At 47.5% G+C, this 20,110-nt stretch overlaps 1 pseudogene; it reads right to left on the bottom strand.

Annotated features, from left to right (window-relative positions):
* Window positions 1–18,463: 18,463 nt before the first annotated feature.
* LOC146190201 (uncharacterized) lies at window positions 18,464–19,382 on the bottom strand (annotated as a pseudogene).
* Between the last annotated feature and the right edge of the window lie 728 nt (window positions 19,383–20,110).

Below are 20,110 nucleotides of genomic sequence, written 5' to 3'. Positions count from 1 at the left end.
ACGATGGAGCGAGGTCCTGGCAGACGAAGACGGAAGCAGTGCCTGCAGGAGTTGCTTAGGAGTATTTGCGTGAGTGACTGCCACGCGAGAAGCAATGTTTTATAGCGCAGCTCTTGACTCGCTAGCAGCGTCAGCGGCATCAGTCAGTCGCTGCTATCCGCCGCGCAAAGTTGGGCCTACGCGTTGCCTCCAGCAACCTCTCGATAACTTAATTGCACTCTTCATTTCTCCGACCACAAAGCTTCCTTCCTGACAGTCAAGAACTGTTAGTGAAGTGTTTCTTGAAGGAATATGTGTTAAGAATAAAAAAAGTCTGTAATTGTACAACATGTCTTGATCGAAATATTTGCCTCAATTGATTAAAAAGGTGAAACAGCTGATGAGTTGTGCTCAAATTTCGCATTAGGAAGTAGTGCAATCGTCGGCAAATGTTTCATACCACCGTCAACGCTTTGGCCCTATTGCTCGGCCTATTCGCGCTGCAGTGTTTTGTATTGCCACGGTAAAGCCCTAACCATCGTTCTGTTTTATTCTTGGTAGACCATTGTCGCGCACCTTAACGGCATGCTATCAGTGCAGTGGCATCCGATGTTTCTTTTCATTGAATGCTTTTCTGTTGATCCGGAATAAACCGGTGTTTTTAAGAAAGATTTTGTTTGCCACTCGTCGGGAGAGTCCATGGCTAGCGGACCCGTTTCTTTTTTAATTGTTTGAAGACATCAGCTTTGAAATCCATGGATTTCTGGCTTTTTTGAAATTTTTTGAACTCACGTTGGTGAAGTAAGAAGTTATTCAGCGCTACATAAAAGAGACGGACACAGGAAGAAATACACTGGACGGACGTTGACTCAAACTAACTTTATTGAAGATGCATTTCACATTTGCATAGCTGATACGGCTGAAGAGATGGCCATTGCCTTTGCGATAGAAGGGGCAATGGCTACTGCAATTATAAGTGATTTAAAACAGCGATATGCAATTTTTTCAAAGCAAGGGTGTCTTCAAAGGCAAACAGAATAGTGGAAACTTGTCAGGATGAAAGAATAATCCAGCTAATATATGAGCCCCAGACCACTACCAGCTTCAGGGAAATGAGGGAGCTCATAAGCTTGCCTGCGGCCTCACCTTCCGGGCTGGCTCTGACCCTCAGTACACTCTGAGCAGGAACAGACTAGGGAGCTATAAAGAGATTACAGAGCACTATCGGCTGTAAAGGTAGAATACCCACCGGCAGATAGGACACTAAATAGTAACCAAGAAAGCATCTGGAGGCGCTTACAAACAAGGACTTTTCCAAATTCAACTGGCTAAACTACGCTTAGCCAGTGATACCCGAAGCAACTCTTAGATAAATGCAAACTATGTCAGGATAAGGCGGATCTGGTACATATAATATGGACATGTCCACAAATTTAAAAAAAAATTGATACGTGGCAAGGTTAGTGCACGAAGGTTAGTCCAGGTTGACGCAACACACGAAGCACAGAATCACAACAGCGTTCTAGCACTAAACGTTGCTACCACTTTGTCGTCTTCTGTGTCACTGTTTCTGATCTTTATCTTCTTTAACGTCCAGCGATGCAGGGCATATATGTCACATTACCCCCCCCCCCCCCCCCCCCCCACGAAAAGCACAGTCCCGGTGCGCACTAGGACGAACTACTGCAGGCGTAGTACGGCTTCATTCTGGGAACAATCTCAGTGCGTAGCATAGAGGACTGCCGTGGCGGATGTACAGGGGCGACCTCGTATGTCACAGGGGTGACTGGCCGTAAAACACGGTAGGGTCCTGCGTAGCGTGGCAAGAGCTTCTCACACAGCTCAACCTTACGAGCGGGAGTCCAGAGCAAGGCGCGAGAGCCCGGAGAGTAGTGGACGTCCCGGTGGCGAGAATCATGGCGCCGTTTTTGAGAATTTGGGGGGGAGGCCAGTCGTCGGCGAGCAATAACACGGGCTGCGTCAGCTCGGGAGATGGCGTCACGAACGTAGCAACTGGCGTTAGCGGTGGCAGGCAATACGCTGTCAAAAGGAAGGGGAGGGTCGCGGCCGTATAGAAGATAAAATGGTGAGTAGCCCATTGTGTCGTGACGAGAGGAATTGTACGCGAACGTTACAAACGGCAAATTAATATCCCAGTCACCCGAGACATACATAGACAGCATGTCCGTGAGCGTGCGGTTGAGGCGTTCGGTGAGGCCGTTCGTTTGTGGATAATAAGCGGTGGTAAAATAGTCCTTAATGGAGCAGTACCGAAGAATTTCGTCGACTACTCGAGCAAGAAAGCAACGGCCACGGTCAGTGAGCAGCTGGCGTGGAGCACCATGGAGCAGGATGACGTCGTGGAGAAGAAACGCAGCCACATCAGTTGCACAGCTGGTGGGTATCGCTCGGGTTACAGCGTAGCGCGTAGTATAATCCGTGGCCACTGCAATCCATTTATTCCCTGACTCAGAAAGTGGAGAAGGCCCGAGGAGGTCAAGGCCAACTCGGGAAAACGGGTCTACTGGGATGTCGATCGGCTGCAGGGATCCAGCACGCATAGCCGAGGGGTTCTTCCGTCGCTGACACCGGTCACAAGAAGCAACGTAACGACGAACAGAGCGATATAGGCCTGGCCAAAAGAAGCGGCGGCGGGCGCTATCGTACGTACGAGATACGCCAAGATGACCCGCTTTGGGTGCGTCGTGCAGCTGTTGAAGAACGGTAGTACGCAGGTGTTCGGGGACTACGAGCAGAAGCTCGGCGCCATCTGGTCGCATATTCCGTCGGTATAAGGTGCCGTTGTTGAGCACAAACAGAGCAAGGGTAGCATCAAGGTGATCAGTGCTGAGGCGATTATGCTGCAAAGCTTGGGATCTAAGCGCTGTTGACGGCAAATGTTTGAAAGGTCAGAGATGGCCAACACATATGTGTCATCGTCGCACTCGCTCGCAGGTGGGGGATTTACCGGGTTACGGGACAGGCAATCGGAGTCAGCGTGCAGCCGGCCAGACTTGTGGACGAAGAAAAAGTGTCGGGATCTTTGGTCACCGGCACACGGGGATCTGTAGTAGCCGCGGCGAGCGAAGCAGAGGCAGAGCGACTAAGCAACATGTTTATTCGGCATGCTGGGCCGTACAGATTAAGAGACCCGCACGAGCGATCTGCGCGCTGACTTCTTAACAAGTCCACGCTCCCCCTCACGGCTTTGCCATTCACACACGTCACAGCATCACGTGACACTACATACAATCGCGCACAATGCGATCACATGATACTTCATTCCCTTTCCCCCTTAACTGTTTTACACCAGCTCTATGGGGTATAACGATCAGGAGGCTTCCGAGAACGAGCACTGCACCGAAGAGGTGGCGTGTCCGGAGGTGGCGCATGCTCCCGGAGCGGTGGTGCAGGCAGCGTGGACCTTGCAGGCGAACTGGCGTTCTGTCCCCGCAACGTAGATGCTTGGGCAGGCTGTGGTGCTGAGGAATCCTGTGGCTCAGACGTATCTAAGGAAGGGGTCTTAGTAGACGACTCTTCCGTTACAGAATCAGGCATTGAACTAGGCACAGAAGGATACACAGTTGCCCGGATTCAACACTTCGTAACGAACACGGACGTAGGTTGTCAGCATGCACAAACCTCTGTTCCTGCCCTATTCTAACATTGTAGGTGGATGCACTGCACCGCTGTTCTATAACGCCTCGAAACCACTTCGATTCCCCAGGACGTAGTCCTTGGACGAGCACATGGTCGCCTTCCTCAAATGATCTCCATGACCGCCCTCTCTCGTTAGCCTTCTCTTTCGTCTGGTAGATCCTGTCGTCCATACGTTTTTCCAAGTTCGGTTGGAGAAAGGTCAGGCGTGTGCGCGGCTTCCATGACAGAAACAATTCCGCGGGTGTCAGCCCCGTGGTTGCGGTTGGTGTGTTTCGGTACGTGAACAGAAATTGGTCAACCCGATGTTGCAAGGTTTTCTTGATCCCTGTTCTTCTCTCGTCGAGAACCTGTCGCAAAAGGTCCCGTTTAATGGTCTGTACGTACCGCTCTGTGCTTCCATTTGATGCAGGGTGGTACGGTGGCGTCCTGGTATGCCGCACCCCATTCCTGCGGAGAAAGTCTGCGAAATTCTTGGCACAGAACTGTGGACCATTGTCCGTAACTACTTCTTCTGGCAGGCCGTAGGACGCAAAGACACTCCGCAGCTTTTCAATGGTCTTCTCGGTAGAGGTGGATGGCATGACGAACACTTCTGTCCACTTGGAATGCACATCCACTAGGACTAGGAGCCACTGGTTATCGGTAAAAGCAAAGTCCAGATGGATTCTTTGCCATCTGCGAGTTGGCCAACCCCAAGTTATCAGTGGAATACGTGGCGGAGCATTTTGTGTTAACTGACACGTCTCACAGCTTTTCACAATCTGCTCAATGTCCTCCGTGAGCTGAGGCCACCACACAAAGCTACGGGCGAGCATTTTCATGCGCGTCATCCCGGGGTGTCCTTCGTGCAAAAGATGCAACACCTGTTTGCGCAACCCACGAGGTATAATCACTCGATTTCCCCATGTAACACACTGCTGATCTACAGATAGCTCATGTCGACGAATTAAATAAGGCATTAACTCATCATCTTTAAGATGCGGCGGCCAACCACTCATAGTATAACACAGCACTTTCGACAATACTCTGTCCGTTCGAGTGCACTTCTGAATTTCAACAGCGGACAATGGCACTTCATCAACAACTGAAAAGAAATGTGCATAATCCGAGACATCATTGCGATTTGCAAGTGGTAACCTTGAAAAACCGTCAGCATTTCCAACCTCTCAACCTTTGCGGTAAACCCAACGATAATCGTACGCTGCAAGCAGTAAAGCCCAGCGCTGCATACGGGCTGCTGTCATCACTGGTACGGGCTTACCATGAGCGAGCAAGCCTACCAATGGCTGATGATCGGAGTAAATCTCAAAGCGATGCCCGAACAGATATTTGTGGAACTTTTTCAGCCCAAAAACAACAGCCAAGGCTTCTTTTTCGATGTGAGCATACCCCTGCTCTGCTTTACTTAACGTTCTGGAAGCATAGGCAATTGGCCTTTCGTCGCTTCCAATCTTATGAAAAAGAATGGCGCCTACGCCGTAAGCCGAAGCGTCGCACACTAGTCCTATCGGCTTTTTCTGGTCGTAGTATGTCAGCACATTGCTTTGTGTGAACCAGCTCTTACTTTCTTGAAACGCTTGCTCAGCTTCCTGTGACCACTGAAATCCCTTTTCTTTTTTTAGAGCATTATACAGAGGCTTAAGCTTAGCTGACATGTTCGGTACAAACTTCCCGTAGAAGTTAATCAAGCCCAGGTAAGCTCGCAACTGTGCCGCATCTTTTGGACTTGGTGCCTCTTTTATCACTTTCACCTTTTCATCTGATGGCCGAACGCCCTTGTCGTCCAGAATGTGGCCTAGGTACGAGACAGATGTCTGAAAGAATTTACACTTTTCCTTTTGCAATCGCATGCCTCTTTCTAGAAAACGTGCCAACACCCTTTCCACTCGATGAAAACATTCGTCAAATGTTGAACCTGCGATAAGCACATCATCCAAGTAGCAGCTTACCCGCTCAAGCCCTTTTAACACATCATCCATGACAGACTGGAAAATAGCAGGTGCACTTGTGATGCCATAGGGCAAGCGCGTGTACTTGAAAAGCCCCAGGTGTGTATTGACAACCACCATTGATTGTGCCTCCGGATGCAGTTCCAGCTGTTGGTACGCTGTCGACAAATCAAGCACTGTGAAATACTTGCATCCTGACAACTTTGCAAACAAATCTTCCATCACAGGAAGTGGATAATGGTCAGTTCGCAGGCACTGATTCAATGTAACCTTGAAGTCCCCACACACTCTGACTTTGTTGTTCGCCTTAGGCACAACAACTAGGGGCGTCGCCCAGTCGCTTTTCTGTACAGGGACTAACACTCCCCTGTTCACAAGAGACTGCAATTCAAGTGACACGGTTTCCCTCAAAGAAAATGGCACCTGTCGCGCTTTGCAAAATACGGGGTTGCTCCCCTCCTTCAAAACCAGCCTGACTGGACTACCTTTGATCAGCCCCAGAGTGGGCTCGAACACCTTTGCGTACTTCTCAAGTAGCGCCGCAACTTTGTCTAAACACACGCCATGCACACTTGACCAGTCTAGCTTAAGAGCCTCCAGCCAGCCACGCCCTAGCAACGCAATGTCGCTATTGTTGTCGGTTTTAACGACAATGAGCGGAAGTTGCTTGCACTGACCATTATGTTCGACTGGAACCGTCAACTTCCCTGTGACTGTTAGCGGCGACCCACCGTATGTCCTCAGCTTTATGTGGCAAGGCTCTTTAGGTAGACTGGGCCACAATTTCCTGTATAGCGTTTCTGGCACAATGGAAACAGACGCACCCGTGTCTATTTGCATGTTAACATCCTTCTTGGCTACCTTGAGACAGATTTCATAATGCCCTGGGCGTTCTGCACAAGAATAGACATTGTACAACAACACTTGGTCACAATCCGCGTCCTCCACAGCTACCGAATTAGCCGCGTCTCTAGACTTGAACTTGCACATTTTCGCCAAGTGTCCGTAACGCTTGCATGCACGACAACGATACTTGCGAAATTTGCAGTTCGATGCTTCGTGTGCTGAGCCACACCGAAAACAGACCGGCGATTCAGACACTCGGTCCCTTGCTAGTCCTGCACCGGTTGAACGCTGCTGCTGGCGTTTCCCACCGCCTGGCTTATGACGTACGGCGTCGACTGTACCTTGCGTCCCGGTCGGTTGAAATTCCCGACTTTCCTTCCGCGCTAGCTCGACGCTTTTCGCAACGTCGCAGGCGTCCGAAAACGTCAACTTGCTTCTCTTCAGCAACTCTGCTTGCGTTGCGCTGTCGCAGAGGCCCACTACAAAGCGGTCTCGAAGAGCCTCATCGAGGAATTCCCCGAATTCGCATGAAGCTGCCAAACGCCTCAACTCCACTGCATATGCTGCTATGGACTCTCCCTGATGCTGGTACCGCCGATTAAACTTGAATCGTTCTGCGATGACCATGGGCTTTGCGGTGAAATGACTTCCCAGCACTTCTACGAGTTCCGCATAAGTCTTGTCCTCTGGCGTTTTAGGCTCTAGCAAAGTCTTCAGCGTCTTGTAAGCCCTCTTGCCTATTGCCGTAATAAACATCGAGACCTTGAGGTCGTCGCTCACCTGAGAGGCCTTCAGGAAGTGCTCGAACCTTTCCACGTAGGACCCAAAATCCTCGTCTCCGTCCTCGACGAACTGGTCGAAACTTCCAAGCGTTGCCATCCCTGTGCCTCGCCCAAACGCTCTCCACGAACGCCGGTGCTTCCACGCACGCCGCGATGAGTTTCACGCAGTACAGCAGGATCACGAACGCCGCGATGCGTTTTACGTAGTCCAGCGGGATCACGAACGCCGCGATGCGTTTTACGTAGTCCAGCGGGATCCCATCCTCGTCGCCAATTATGTTGTAGCCGCGGCGAGCGAAGCAGAGGCAGAGCGACTAAGCAACATGTTTATTCGGCATGCTGGGCCGCACAGATTAAGAGACCCGCACAAGCGATCTGCGCGCTGACTTCTTAACAAGTCCACGCTCCCCCTCACGGCGTTGCCATTCACACACGTCACAGCATCACGTGACACTACATACCAATCGCGCACAATGCGATCACATGATACTTCATTGGTCACCTCCACCAAGATGATACGTGGCAAGGTTAGTGCACGAAGGTTAGTTCAGGTTGACGCAGCACACAAAGCACAGAATCACAACAGCGTTCTAGCACTAAACGTTGCTACCACTTTGTCGTCTTCTGTGTCACTGTTTCTAATCGTTATCTTTTTTAACGTCCAGCGATGCAGGGCATATATGTCACAATATAAATTAAGAGACAAAAACAGAATTTTTGGGAGACTTTACCGTTGAGCTCACATCCTGACACGCCGCTAAGAATAATCCGCGTGGCCGAACACGCTGCTCGGGTGCAAGGACTCCAGGCCGCTGTGTAGGCGAATAGGCTGACACCTATCCTGTATCTGTTGGATATTAACGTTTTACCACCACCATCACCACTGATTCTGAGCTTTCTACTGATTTACAACATTCACGTCATCGTGGGGTTTCCGATAGCGCACCACTAATCTGGTCGGGACCGAAGTGTTTAGATAACATTTGGTTCCGATATACTAATATCAGAAGTGTTACAGCGATTAGTGATGCCCTCTTTCCTATTATCGGCTCCTCTGGAATCTCGTTAATACCGTTAACTGAAACGTGGTATCCGATTATATCTCAGACGATATCTTCTTTCGTGTGAATCAAGTTTCAAATTTTTCTAGTGCGGTACAAAGGCCGGAAAAGGAGGCGGTGGGCTTATTGCGATTAAGAAAGAGCTGCGTTTTGTACCAATTGTTACGGCCGCTTATCTCAAGCGTGTATTCGTCTCCTTGAAACGTACTACAGCAAGCATTATTGCTAGCGTGTTGTATCGTCCACACGACCTCTATGGTGGCTTTGCTGATGAATTTTGTCGCTTACTGACCGATGTGTGTACGCGTTTTGCAAATCCTGCCCTAATTATTTTTGGTGACTTTAAATTTCAAAGTATCATTTTGGAAACGCTATATATTTCTCCAAGTGATAAGGATGAGCACGCTTTTCTACAGACTTGTCGAGATTTTCCCCTAACTAAGCTAATTACAAAGCCTTGGCCACTCAATCCGTAGGTTCTACTGCGAATATTCTTGATTAAATCTAACCAATACTCCTGATTATTGTTCTAAATTATTTCACCTTAACGCTCTTCCTGACCATGATATCATTACTAAAGGCATTACTAGTATTACCGACTGAATAACTACCGCCAAGTGGATGAGGTGTCATAACAGAGATAATTTTAACCAGATGAATCTTGAATTAACCACTATTTCTGGGCGGTTCTTGGCTGAATGCTTATACAGTTACAATGGAACGAGCTGGACCTCATTATAAAATCCGTAACGGTTATCACAGTTAAGTGCAGTACAGAATGGGCGGATGTGAAGAGTAATAGAAAGAAAAAAAAAACGTTTGTATAGGCAGGGGGGTTGCTAACAACATTCTAAACACATGAGGAAAATACAAAAGCAATAAAGATTACCGTACAATAGTCAAAACTAACCGTCGCCAGTTCTAAAATGACTTTTTGCCTACCATGCTATCTAACACCCATTGAAAGTTTTAGAGTGTAATTAGGCCTCATTCGCGTCCTGATTCATTCATAACTAATTGTAATGGTTGCCAGCTGGACGACGCCCATTCTGCTCAACTCTTTAGCAATGCTTTTGCATGTGATTTCACTCAGGAAGACATCATCACCTATACAGTTCTCAGCTCATTTCATGATTATTCTATGCGCCCATTAGTCATTAATAAAGAACATGTTTTTTATTTGTTAACTAACCTTAAAGTAACCACAAGCGCGTATCCGCTGGGCTTCAGCATCAAAGTACTTGAAACCATATCTCAGGGTATTTCTCATGTCCATTCTGCACTTTTTTTATCAGTCTTCTGGCTTGATTCCTCCAGACTTGCTTGTGACCAAAGTAGTGCCTACGTAATCGAAATTAAGCTGGTTTCCAAAAACCATAATTGCCACAAGTTTCCCCTACATCTACTTAAATCTGGCCCTCGCATTCAAAGTCATCACCGAGTACTACAAAGAGGGGCACAGGCTCTACCCGGCGCCTTGTAAGGGACTGGATGGCGCTGACGAGCGCCTCATCAAAATTTTCACCAGTACTGCACTGTGCCCGGCGGTGCTTACACTTTTCAATCCAACCTTTGATGGTACGTGCTAGTACAGTGGGGAGGGGGCTGACACCTTCCACATGGTCTGGGCGTGCCAATCAAACCTATCTATTCCCCTCAACCCCAATCCAACCAGACAGGATTGGGGGCAGCCTTGCTCGGTTCAAGACCTCAAGGCTCAAAAGGTCTTGGTTCAACGAACGCGAGCGGTGTTGCTTCCCAATGGGGCCCCGAAATAGGGGCTCCACCTGGTATTGTGAGGGGAGGAGGCCAATACGTCTCTAACCCAAACATCTTTTTAATGGTTAATAAATGTTTCAACCACCACCACGATTCTAGCGTCCTGAGAACATTCTGATGTGCCATCTTCTGTGCGAGCCTTTTTTGATGAAACAGTGTTCTGCGCGGTGTTCGCCTGCCTCTTTCTTTTCTTTGCAAATGTTTTGGAAATTTACTTGCCAGGTTTACAAATATACAATAGTTAAGCGGGCGAGTTGGTGATACATCATCCAAAAAACAGCGCGAACAAACGGGGACGAAGGGAAGAAACCACAGGAACAGCGCTTGTTCCTGTGGTTTCTTCCTTTCGTCCCCGTTCGCGCTGTTTTTTGGATGATGTTACAAATACGGTAGAGACTGCACCCTCTTTTAATAGCGGAACGCCGTGCGGTATTAACGCCTCCTTGCCGTTCACGACGTGTTTGAATTCCCCTTTGACCTTTGCTCGAGCCCGGTTTTTTTAGTGAGCTCGTTCTAACAACAGGCATTGGTTTTACCCAACACGTTGGACCCCGTTTGAGCAGATTTGACCTTTCCGAGAGACTTCAGATGTCCACAGAAATAAGTGTGACAGATACTGCGCTTTTCCTTCCCTGTAAAACAATATATAACGCCTGTGAACACTGATGTGTTCAACGTAACGCTGGTTGGGTTCGACAAGGGTTGGTGGAGGTGAAAACTTTATTTAGAGAAGGCCAAAAGAAAATTATGTTGAAGCCGTTTCCTAGGTGGCCTTCTGGCTGCTGGTGACTTACATATGCCCGTTAACTACATATGCCCGGTCTGGGTTTTCTTAATCCAAACCAGGGAGGAAGAAGATACAAAATGTAAAAGTTGCAGCCAAAGAGGCACACTAGATCCTATAATATGGGAATGCGCCGACTCCCCAGGCGTCGGCATTAACATTGACATTAGAGAAGCCTGGGAGGTCTGGCTGCGGAGCGGAGAACCCACTGTTCAGCGGCACGCGACCCGCCTGGCGGCTGAGGCCGTGAAGAATTCTTGTAACCTCACCTGACCTCAGCCTGCAGGGCCCACCTAACCCTCCCTCATGCGTGCCGGGGGCGGGAGATGAAGGGCTTCTTTTCGGTGAAAATAAAGTTTCCATTCATTCCTTGCCATCGCGGCCATGCGCTACGCCGGTGCTGGAGAAATTACGCCATAACTACAGCCTGCATCAGCTGCGCATCACTGCCTCCGTTGGTTGTGCGGAGCAGAGGTGGGTGTAGTGTATATATTAGGGCCTTTAATGTATATAGCTAGCAGCGCGCAGCCTCAATCGACCAACTATGAATAAGGAGAGCCCGGCCGCTTAACCGAAGGAATTAGAGTAAGAGAGCTAATCCTATAGCGTAGCCAAGCAGCTGTTGCTTTCATAACTTCTCTAGGTTTATCCGGCGCTAAACCACGGTTAATCTTTTTCCTCGACAATCGAAGGCAATTTCAGCTTGTTCGCAACAAAGCTATTCAAGCAGCGCACGCAGGAACGCGCAGTACCAACGGGCCAAACCACATGTACACCAACCACGCACTGACTACCTTCACCTGCTGCCGTCTCCTCCGGAATACTGACGGCGCCTCAGACTGCAGCGCTCCAGGGTCACCGCTCTCTATGGACAGCGCGCCGCGTTGATCATACATCCCCTTCTAGCCACCCTAATCGAGCCGTAAGGGATAGAAGGAAGGTGGGAGTAAAAAAAGAGGAAAACGGTGCTGTAGTGGAGGGATCCGGACCACCGCACAATAGCGGCTTTCGTGTCATCGCAGTTTAGTGGTCCAAAGTGCCCCCTAGATTTTTTTTTCCCGAGATCCAAGGGCTTGTCACTATATTTAAGTATATCCATCCCCAAGCAAAACGTCACATGAGTTATGACGTCACATCCATTCACACAATGAATCATCGAAAATTATAAATTACGAAGACGTCCGATGCCGCCACCGAATCCTAGCCTAAATAATAAAGAAGCCGTAGCCTGGCGGCGACTACAAGCCGGTAACTTCCCAAACCTTGCCTTGTTGTTTCACACCCAGATTGATAAGCTATAAGATGATAAATATAAAACCTGCAAAGCGAGGGGGACCCTCCACCATATAATTTGAGAATGCCCTAGACCTCCGGGCGCTGGAGCCAACATTAAAAGTAAAGAAGCCTGGGAGGCCCTGCTGCCAAGCGAGGTCCCCGCTGACCAGCAATGAGCAATCCGGCTGGCAGCTGAGGCATCGAAAAACCAATATATATTCGCCAGTGCTTAGTCGCGGAAGTCACAGCCCCCGTAGGAGGAGGAGGAGAAATGGAGATTAGTAAGTGAGCGGCATGACAGGTAGAGAAATAACAACATATTTTGGAATAGCGTAATGCAGTCCCTCGGCTACGAACGCCGCAGTTCTGCGTATACATCAAGCCGTCCGTCTAAGGAATGTTTTGAGGCTGGCAGAATTGAAAAATATACAACCATTCGGTTAGCAAACCATAATTACCATTCAGTGAAAAAGATATCAATAATAGTAAACACATGTAGGTCTAAACTCAATCGCCGTCACACAGAAGAAATATAGGGAACTAATACGATATCGTCTGTCTTCATGTTTTGTTTCTTTGTTGTGTTAAAGAAAAGTAGGCGTTATACAAGCAGCGTTTTGTCAAGAAAAAGTAGCTTTTATTTGCACCATGTTTGGATTACTTCGTTGCTTCGCCCCGGTCTTTATGCGTTACAAATGCGGAAAAAGTGTAACCACCTTTAAGGATGTTTTCGCTTCGCACAATGCGGTGACTTCTATTTGCCGCACAAACCCATGTGCGACCCTTTTTAGGACACACTTTTTGTCGTTAAAAAGAGCTATTTTGCATCGGGCATTGTCTTGAGTAGAAAAGGAAGGAGGAAAAACACTATAAACTCGGGTAACATGTGTCCGCATTGATAAGCAAGTGTTTGTTAGAAGTGCATATGCTTTTATTAGCTGTCATATCTGTTAGCTAAGTATCTTTAGGTACATTCGCTCTTGAGGGCCTTACGAAACACCTAAATTTGTATATATGATTGCTTTCCACAGAAATAATCATTAACCAACAGAACAGAAACAAAATGAATTACAGGATCTCTTAGATGTCTCTTAAGAGGAGAATGGTGATAGCCTACCGTTCTTCTGCTAAAAACCCTCTCGCGTTCCTAGTAATTTGCGTCTAATCGCCCTGACTTCACGTTTCTGTAAACTCATCGAGCGCATGCTGCATACCCGAATTAGTCAATACATTGAATACGTCAGTCCTGGATTTCATCCAGCTCAAGCCGGCTTCCGCCCGAACCTCGGAACGCATGACTGCCTTTGGCTTTTGCGAAGAGTTCTGAATAGAGCTCACCGTAAGGCGCTACCTGACTATCTCCTGGCTGTCGATATACACAAAGCCTTTGACAATGTTCGCCATGAGGTTATCCTGGAGGAACTCGTCAAACGCTTTCCTAGTACTCGTGCCCAAATCTGGAACCGCAATTTTTTGACATCTAGACCCATTCAGCTACATGGCAAAGTTCCGGGTTGGGTGCCCAAAACCTATTACTTCGATAGGGGTGTACCTCAGGGTTCCATTCTCGGGCCCATATTGTTCAACTTGGCCATGACACGCGTCGCCGAGAACCTGGAAATCAGCACAAGCGCAAGATTTGCTATATATGCCGATGATATTACCGTCTGGATTGAGGCAGTAGATTACGTGGGCAAATATTCTATGGAGACTGAACTTCAGGCGGCCCTTCTTTGTCTTGAAGATACGCTAACCAAAATCGGCCTCGAACTCGCACCACATAAAACAGAATTGATTAGTATCGACGGAAAACATAAAACCAACCCCAATATGCAGATCCATCTTCACATCGGAGGCAAGACCATCACCTCCTCAAATGGGCAAATCCGCATTCTTGGCTTGCCCATCTCAATTTAAGAGAGCACGTTGTTGGGCTAGTCGGTCATACATACTTAAAAAAGGGAATTGCGCTAAAAAGACACAGACGAGAAGAGGACATGGACGGGCGCCCGTCCATGTCCGTCCATGGATTGCGCCCGTCCATGTCCTCTTCTCATCTGTGTCTTTTTTAGCGCAATTCCCTTTTTTAAGTTTGCCCATCTCAAGCTGCAACAGTCCCCAGAAATGGGTTCATCAGCTACAACGCCTTTGGCCAGCACTGCTACATACTATTTGTCGCCTGTCCAACCGGCACGGCGGTGCGCGGCAACATGCTGCGATGGCCAGAGCAGCGGCGGTCGGAAAAATCGTCTATGGCCCACCCGTCCTCCAACCGTCGAAGACTGACTTCGCTAAGGTCGAACGCCTTCATCGCGCAACACTACGCACTATTACCGGTCTACCTAAGCACACTCCTATAGCCGAACTTGAGCGTTTGGCCGCTCTTCCACCTCTCACTACCATCGTTACCGAGTCACAGACGCGTCTTCGAATACGTCTAAAGAACACTGTCCAAGGGTGTCGCCTGCTGGCCTGGGATGAACAGCGTAACGACAAAACACCAGCCCTATATGCATCTCTTCCCCCTTGGGAGATGCCAGTAGTCACACGCCTCCATCGCCGACCTATAAACCGCGATTTTGTCATTCCCCAAGAGCTCCTCGCTGCCCATCACCGCCAAGAGCGAATCCCTGATACGAGTGACATATACACCGACGCATCGATTACAAGCGAATTTGCATCTATGGGCTGAATATGCGATGACAACCCTTCCCTTTCAGGCGCTGATGCCTGCCACCTACCTCAAGGTACCCCTCTTCATGCAGAACTCCTCGCGATTTGGGGAGCCTTATCAGGAGTGCCTTGTGCCGGAACTGGTTCAATACGTATTCGTACTGATTCCTATGAAGCTTGCAAGGAAATCGCTACTCCGGATTCACAAGATGCAACTGCTACGGCCATACAGCGCCTCCTTAAACGCCACCAACTCGCGACCAGAACTGTCGCTATTCATTGGACCCCAGGTCACTCGGACGAATCAGGGGGCAATACGGCGGCACACGCCGCGGCTGCCTTGGCAGGTGGGATGTCCACATTTACTTCCCCACACCCCTTGCTTCATCCTTATTCGACCTTGGGCGGGAAACTCACACCTTCTCTTGCCCTTATGCACTATACTCGGACCAGCCTTCGTAGCCTCAGTCAGCATCGCATGCAGGTGGCCACACCAGACCCACCTTTTACGAGAAAAACCCACCTCATCTGAAGTCAAGAAGTCTTTTTGAATAAGCTCATCACCCATGCGGCTTACACGCCACGTATTATGGCCCGCTGGCGTCAGTATACGGAGAAAATGATTACGTGCCCTCACTGCACGACTCCAACTCGCGGCGGCATATCTCATCTACTCTGGGATTGCCCTGCTTTTTCTACTTTACGCTCCGAGATCAAACCCTAACGCCTGAACTACCGTTCCCTTCTAGAAACTGATGCTAACACTCAGATGATATTTGCCAAGTATGGCTCGCTTAGTGGCCTGGTTAGAGCAATGTGATTCGAGTGACGACCCAAACAATGAAGATTCTGTCTACTCCCCTTTATCCCCATCCATGGCCATGAGCCTTCCCATTCAATAAAGGACATTCAATCAATCAACCTCTCAACGTTTGCCTTTTATTGGCTTTCGTTGCAGTGCTACATAATTATAATTGATTTGTAGGAAAGGAAAGGCGCAATATCTGTGGCACTTTCTCCGGCAAGTGTACGGACGGCACCCACAGCTCCTCTCACGTGATGTTCCTCGGCGCAAGTGTGGCATTGCACATGGCAGGGACGCTATACAAGAACTAATCTCGTAGAATCTCGCGGAATATGACAGATCTCGCACACAACTTCAGCACACGGGATTTCGTTCCATGTGCCTAGAAAGGCTTTCGCGTTATAAAACGTTCTATATTGATTTTATATTTATTTATACACAGTACCTACAGCGCCCTCACGGGGGCATTATTGTAGGGGGGAACATCATAAATAAGAACAAACATCTAGTACACAATAAATTAGGCAAACGATGCGGTCTACACAGAAAATACAGAAAACCCATGCACTATGGAAACAAAAACAAACAAACAAAAAATTGCAGAAAGGCAAACGTACCCTAAACACACACACACGTACAAAAAAAATAGATATATTTTAAAATACAGCACTGCTTAAAGAATAAAGCTTTAGCAATAATCAACTTTGGAAAAATTTCAAAAAAAGCAACATAATACACTCGGACAAGAATTATTGCATTTATATTGACAGGTGGCTTTGCAAATCGGTCAGAAACGATGTAGGAGGAGTGGTAGCGACCCGCGACAGTTCCAGTCATGCACTGTTCGTGGGAAAAAACTATATTTTAATACGTTTATACGGCAATTGTACTCGCGCACCTTAAGTGGGTGGTCAGTGCGGGCGGAAATGTAGCTGGGTGCATTAATGTATTTCTGTTTTGGAATTCCAGTTTTATTATTAAGCGCATTATAACAAAAAGAGAGTCTCAAATATTTGCGCCTGTTTTCAAGTAGCGGCCATCCCAACTTCTCGCGCAAACCAGAAGAACTTTTTTGGAAATTGTAATCGGCAGACATAAACCTAGCAGCCCATTTCTGGACGCGCTCCAGCTCCTCAATATTCAGTTTTGTATGCGGGTCCCAAACCGCGCAAGCATACGCAAGTATCGGACGTACAGTAGACATGTATAATGTCTCCTTCAGTGTAAGGGGAGCGTCCTTAAATTTACGTCTGACATGTAAACTCGCATGACATGTTCCAGTGTTTTGCACGACACGCTCGCCAGTGATATGGGCCTATAGTTACATGTTTTAGTTTTATCACCCCTCTTATGAATCGGAACGACATTGGCACATCTCCAGTCAAGGGGTAAAGAAGAATTCTCTAATGATTTCTGAAATAATGCAACTAGATACGAGGCAACTGAAGCTGCAGAATTTTCAAAACGTAATTGGAAATGTTGTCAGGCCCTGGTGCTGATGTAACTTCAATTTTCTGTAATAAAAGCATGATCCCCGTTCAGAAATTGCTACGTCATTCATTCTGGTCAGGGTTCTGGAAGATTGAAAATCAGTATGTATAATAATGGGATCGGAAAACACCGATTGGAAATAAAGATTGAAACTTCTCGCTTTACCTTGTGAATCCCTTCCAAAATCAGTTTCGTTTAGTATATCAGGCGCAGAGAACCTGCTGTTTCTCTTATTTTTAACATATTTCCAGACTGCATTTAGGTTTGTCTTTAGTTGTTGGCCTAGTGTGCTGAAGTATGCCCTTTTTTCTTTACGGATTTCTGTCGATAAGCTCTTATTTTACTTTTTCATCTCGGAGTACAAAGTTAGTGCGGGCGTATCACAATATCTGCGAAACAGCCGTTTCCGCCGGTTGATCATTGCCCGCAACTGTCTATTCATTCAATGCATATCGTCACGACGCTTGGCTGAAATTAGGCGGGATGGGATTAAAGTCTGCGTCAGTGACAAAATTTTAGTTTTAAAGAAGTTCCAGAAGGAATCAATATTCAGAGATGGCCGATGTGAAAGAAACTCAGGATAAAATGCGTCCAGTTCCTGTGATAGCGAAGCATAATCCCGTTTTTCATAAAAATACACTTTGCGTGGTTGAGTGTGGTGGGTCTTCATAGCATTACAGGATACTTTTGCTAAAACTACATCATGGTCGGTTATTCCTGGCAGCGTTATTACAGACGAGACTAGGCTAGGGTCATGGCAGAAAAACAAGTCTAGTACATTAGCACTGGTAAGGCCGAGTCTGGTACGGGTTTGAACAAACTGGAATAATGAGTGAGCACCAATTACTTCCCGGAAAGCGGTATACAAGAGGGATGCAGTGCGAATTACTGGTTTAAAAGAAGACCATTCTACGTTGGGCATATTAAAATCACCGGCAAGAATAAATTGTGTTGCGTCTAAGGCTAATAATGTGTTGCTAAGTTCAAAACATGGCTGTGCGCAGGTTGAACCGGGCGTCCTATAAAAAGAACCAATTGCGAAAGAAGTACCATCGCCCAGCCGTACCCTGCACCAGACAGCTTCACAGGAATCGTTTTCTAAGTCGACACGCTTCTCAAACTGCTGTGAACGAGGATGAACACACCACCACCGCGTACATTGCGATCCTTCCTATACGTGGTATAGGATAGAGGAAATATTTCACCATCGCTTATATTGCTGTCCAGCCATGACTCGGTTCCAATTACGACATGTGCGTTCGTCATTTGTAAGAGTGAGAGGAATTGGTCAGTTTTGTTTTTTAGACTGCGACAATTAACAATACAGACAAGTTCATTCTAATATCAGTTTGTGGGCTAGCTAAAAGCCTCGGTGATGGCTATTGGTTTACACAAGTGATATCGTCTGTTTCAATGTTGTACATATAGGTTTTGTTGTCCAGGTTTAGCTTATTAAACCGCAGTTTCAACTTTCCGCTGCGTGCCTTAGCAAACTGCATGAGCTTTTTTTCTTTGTTGCCGTACTTTGGCCGAATAGTCCTCGCTTATCGCCCAGTCAGCATCTTTTAGTTTGGCAGCATTTGAAAGAACACGATTCTTCTCTTTGAAGGACAAGAATTTAACGATCAGGGGTCTGTGCTTGTCGGGCGCATATCTTCCTGGTCTGTGCGCTCTTTCAATAGCAGCGGCGTCAATGGAAAGTTTTAACTTTTCAGCGCGAAAAGAGATAATTTTAGTCTCAGACTGTTCCCACGATTCGGTTTCTTTGTCATGAATGCCGTAGAACATTAAGTTGTTTCTTCGTGATTGGCTCTCCAGGTTATCGTGCGATGACTGGAGAGCCGTGCACGCGACAGCAAGTTTGTGGGAACTTTGAGATAATCTTTCTACTTCAGGCTTTAGCGGGAGCACCAGTGACACATTATCTTCAACGCTATTGACTTTTTCTGCGAGTTCTGTTAGTTTTCTTCGAGATTCTTTTGCTCAAGCCGAATGGAACGTAGGTCGTCCAATACTTCGGTCTGTTGCTGTTGTATTCCAGGTATTGTCATAATAGTATCGAACATCCGCTTTTCCTGCTCAGCAGACAGAGGCCCAGGGTTTTGCTCTACGTCTCCCGCAAGCAAAGGCTTTATTTGAAACAAACCTATGTATCTTGAACAGCTCGCGGACACATCGTACAGAAGGCGTAAAAACATGCACACAGCAAAGTTGGGATCTGGCGTCGACTTCCTAAACGGTTTGCCAACAACAGAAAGGTAACAGTAACAAACCTGAAGAACAAGATGTAAGCGTCTGGCTGCCATGTCGGCGCCAGATCCCGGTGTGGCTGGGTACAACAGCTGCTTATGTAGGTCATGCTTGTGCAGAAGGTTCCAGGGTTGCCAGTTGATGAAGTGTTCGAGCGCCGGTAGCGCTGTGAGGTCCAACGGCGAAGCGTCACTCAAAAAAGCCAGGTCAGCAGGACAGACTTGCTTGGTAGAAGCGGCTCCGTTCATTGGCAGGCACGTCGACATCGCGGCAGGATCGAAAATCGTCATCATTTGCAGCACCTGAAGAAGAACAAGATGTAAGCGTCTGGCTGCCATGTAAGTGAGAAGTAAAGTAAAAACTTTTATCTCAAACGCCACCCTGCTTGTACTGGTTCGCAGAACAAAGGCGACGTGAAAAGCGGCATAGAGTGAATGGAAGGCGCAAGTAAGAATAACAGCTTGCCTGAACAATTAGGACACTGCACTGAGGCTCATGAAGGAGCTTATAGTGTGCACTTATCGCCTCAAATTCTTCCAATGGTCTACGACTTGCAGATATCCTTTTTGTCTTTCAAGGATGAAGCTAATTAACGCAGAGCCCAAGATTAACTCGAGCTCATTGTTCTATCGGATTTATCAAACACCGCACTTGCATTACCCATATATGATTAATTTAGTATAGCTCAACTCTTCTTGCATATCGGCACAACTGTTGTTTAAATGTCCATTGTCATTGTAAAACCATTAGGCGGCAAAGATCAACAAACAACCTGC

The sequence above is a fragment of the Amblyomma maculatum genome, chromosome 4, assembly GCF_055883805.1.
Source record: "Amblyomma maculatum isolate TAMU_Amacu chromosome 4, ASM5588380v1, whole genome shotgun sequence".
In the NCBI taxonomy this organism is placed as follows: Eukaryota; Metazoa; Arthropoda; class Arachnida; order Ixodida; family Ixodidae; genus Amblyomma; species Amblyomma maculatum.
The sequence above is the reverse complement of the archived record's forward strand: the minus strand, read 5'-3'. Positions and strand labels throughout refer to the sequence as shown.